Source organism: Tupaia chinensis, unplaced genomic scaffold (genome assembly GCF_000334495.1).
Source record: "Tupaia chinensis unplaced genomic scaffold, TupChi_1.0 Scaffold143615_1, whole genome shotgun sequence".
NCBI classification, from domain to species: domain Eukaryota; kingdom Metazoa; phylum Chordata; class Mammalia; order Scandentia; family Tupaiidae; genus Tupaia; species Tupaia belangeri.
Window position 1 is genome coordinate 1,049,109 of NW_006203463.1, and position 4,250 is coordinate 1,053,358.

Here is a 4,250-nt window from a genome sequence, read left to right on the forward strand (position 1 = left end):
AATGCACACGCGGCCGGCATGGGTTTTAAGGCACCGGGTCCGGGACGCGAACTGCAGTCGACTATGTGGGAGTCCAGCGACATAGCCATTATGCTAACTGCTGGTCCCGCAAAGAACATTTTTAAAGAACTATTTAATTTATTTTTATTCATCCTCATTCTTGTTATTTTTAAACTTGACCAAAGGGAGAGACAGAGAGAGAGAGAAAGGGAAAGTGAGAAAGCAAGCCACTAGATCTGGGACCTGAACCACAGTTAGCCATGGGGGAGTCCACTGCCTTAACCACCACACCACCTGCTAGCCCCAAACAGCACTTTTTTGGTTTGATGTGTTTATATATTTTTTTATATACTTAAAAAATATATGCTATACATCATTTACCTTGTATAGAGAATTTACCCAACACAGTATTTTTAAACTTCAGACTTTCCCCCTAGGTCAGGAAGGATTTGCACTCGGAGGCTCAGCAGGGTCAGTTGTGGCTATGTGCAAATGCTGAATTCCTCCAGGGAAAGGACATGAGGAAATTAGAGGGACTCATTCAATCATTCGGAGCAAAAACTAACAGTGAATTCTAGAATGATCTGGTTTTATAAATGCCCAAGGAGATTTTTTTAGTTTAACATTTATGCTGTGCACATAGACTCTGGAACCGAACATGTAGCAGGCTGACCATCCCTTCTCTGAGCCATTCAGAAACTTGATAGGCTTCCCTCCTTGGGAGGCCAGTTAACTCGTAGTTAAGGCTGCTGGTCTGAGTCCCAACCCGCAGCTTGAGAAACATGCCGGGGGCAAGGGCATGCATGCCCAAAGTCCCAAGAGGAGAATGGAGGAGAAGGAATTGCACTTGCCCATGCCCCTTGGGGGATAATAATTTGAGAGATAATTTAAGATTACTGGAAGACAGTATAATGTGATTGATGTCTGTCCTCATATGGTGCTTGGAATTCTATCCTTGGCCCAAGAGAAGTTTGAAAGTTGATAGTGTGTGCTTTTCCATTGTTGCCCTTGCAACAGGGGCTAGAATTTCCAACTGGTCCAATTTTGAAATTTGTCTTCTTCCTGAAATGTTTTCTTTTGGTTTGTAGTTGTTTGTATTTGTTACCAAAGTCACATGATATAAATTGCAAATGCTATAAAGTTTATTTTGCTATTCTTGAGACTAAAAATGAAGTTGAAATGTAGTAGGACTTGGAAAGAGAACTTAAGAAGCTATGGTCTTACAGTCCTTGATGAAAGAGATGACACGACCCCTTGCTTTGCCTTTAAGATCTCTTGAATAATCTTGTTTGTCTGTCATTCAATTCCTGCATCGAACCCACTTGGTTTGCTCTGAAAAACTGGAGGAGGCAAAATGCAGCCGTTTGATTCTGGAATCCAAACTCAGAGTACTCCTGGAGCAGTGGTTCTCCATCTGACTGTGCATCAGAACCAGCAGGGAGCACCTCACACCACCACCACCACCACGAATAATGCCACAGTTGTCTAGGCCTCACCCGCATTAACTGAACCACAGACCCTGGCATAGAAACCAGCTATTAGTATGGAATTGGGAATCATCGTTTTAGTGATGATACTTACTACATTTATGCATATGGTGATTTTACAGCATTGTGCTATTAGACTAATCAGAAAGAGTATGTAAATTGTGACAATGGCAAGTGTAGATAAAATCGCTCGTTTCCCTCCTTCCCCAGGCTCATCTACGTAAGTCAGCCATCTAGACATCCATTAACCATATAGACGTTCATTAAGCAATACCATTGCCAGCACCCTAGCCCAGTGCACCTTCCTGCCTGTCTGTATCAACCTCTTTCTTGCTCCCTCCAATTCATTCATGGCACAGCAGCCTGGGGGGGTTTCTTATATATCTTTATTTTGAAATGAGAGCCAGCAGGTGGTGTGGTGGTTAAGGTGCTGGACTGCCACAAGGCCAACCATGGTACGAGTTCAGGACCAGGTGGCTTGCTTTTATATTTTTATTTTTATTTAATTAAAATTTTTTTTATTGGAGAGGTTTTTTGTTTTGTTTTGTTTTGTTTTCCACTATAAGGCACATGTGCTCGCCAGACAGACAGAGAGAGACAGAGAGACAGAAAGCGAGAAATCACCCCCCAGGGGGGATGACCATGCCGCAATCCCAGCATCACAGAGTGCTACTTCACCACACGCCCCTGTGTAGCCCCGCCCTGGCATTTTTAACAGTAATTGTGCCCTCGTGCTTTAAAATGACATTTTGTCAGAATATGAAGACGATATAAATGCATTTAGTGTCCCTGATGAATAGAGACGCAAATTAATCTCACCAATTATCAATATGTCTTCCTAATCTCATGAAAATGGCATACGTGGCAAACTAATTCTTGAAATTCTTGAAATGAATTGCAGGTCTGGTCTAGATAATTAAACTTTTTAGGTTTCGTTTTGTTTTTGAGAGGTTTTTGCTATAGGGCATGTGAGCTTGCTAGAGAGCCATAGAGAGACAGAGAGTGAGAAATCACCTCTCTCCCCTCTTCCCCCACCCCCATGGGATGTTTATACTACAATCCCTTCTCCTCCATTCTCTTGGGATTTTGGGCATGCATGCACATGCGCCGGCATGGGTTCCAAGCTACTGAGTCCAGGATTTGACCTGTGGTCGACCAGGTGGGAATCCAGCACCTTAACCACTACGCTACCTGCTGACGCCCAACATTGTTAGTTTTGAAGCATGCTGGCCAGTAATTTATGAAACACTACTTCATTTGAGTTTGTCTGGGTTTCCTCATGAATAAGCACAGCTGATTCATTTTGGGCAGGGTCCTTCTCAGGGGTCACATCAGAGGGTAGCGGGACCTTTGACTCAGGTTGGTCAGACAGGTTCTGCTTAGTGGTTGTCCTCCAGTGGCCTCTCACTGAAGTAGCTCTTGCAAGCCGTGGCCTCACATGGACCTAACTTCTGTCCTGACATCCCCTTCCTCTCCCTCTGCTGTGGTCACACTGGGCTTCTTACATGGTCTTGAGCAGGTCAGATTCACCCTGCAAACCTCTTCCCTTCTTGGTTTTACTTCATGTTGGTTGACCTGTACAATTCAGGAATTCAGCTATGAAGGAGAATTACCATTTCCTGAAATGAAAGGAATTAAAGGAACTGCAAGGTGAACTGATGTCATCTTTTGGATTGTCCCAAGGCCAAAATGAACCAAACTTTGGAAGTTCCAAGTAGAAGAACCTGGAAAGTATGGTCTCTCTCCCACATGAGTGATTTAGTTGTTATTTGTGTGTGTATCTGCATGTGTTTTAATATTTTTGCAGTAAGAGAATCTAAAAGGCAGCTTTAAAATAATAAATTTAAAACATTTTAGGCTTTTATTTGAAATATTTGGAATATCTTAGGTATAAAAAGCAAATGTATTCATATTTATAAAGCTAGATGATCTAGTTAAATAATTTCTTATATGAAATCATAAGCAGATATTTCTAATATGTGTTCTAACATTCCTCTCAATTCATGATGAGAAGTTGTTTCACGAAAGAGCCTAGTGTAACGTGTTTTCTGAGATGAATCAATGTGTGTATCGGGGGAGGGGTGGTTGGTTATCATGGATGAAAATGTTTATGAAGGTACAGTTCTGGAGGCTGGAAGTCCAAGATCACGACACCAACACGTTTAGTGTCTGGTGAGGGACTGTTCCTTGTTGATCGTATCTTCTAGGTGTCCTAACATGATGGGAAGGCAAAAACGATTTTGAAATTTTAGAATAACTTCATTTCCAGAAAAGTTGTATTATCAGATAGGGAAACTGAGCTGTGGTCTGTAAAATAGTCAGTTCTTTGGGTCAAGGCCTCTAAGGTTTGAGACCTACCCTGAGATACAAAATGAAGCCACAAACACAAACAAAATAGGAAAAAGGCTTTTTAAAATAGAAAAGTGATGATTCAAACAGGAAAAAAAAAATACACCCCACGCAAGAAAGTCATGTGAGTCAGCAACTTTAGAGGACAATTATGCTAGGAATGGGGTTGTTACTTCATTTTTATTTATACTTATTTATTTTAAAGCATGTTTAACTTATTTATTTATTTTAATTTGATCAGAGAGGGACAGAGCAAGAACAAGAGAGAGAGAGGGAAAATGAGAAAGTAAGCTTCCAGGTCTGGGAATCGAACGATGGTCATGTGCCGGGGTCCAGCCTCGGCGTGGGTGGGTTATCTCGACGAAAGTGGCGAAGGTGAACAGAAGGCAGAGGCCTCAATGCCTTTTTATGCAC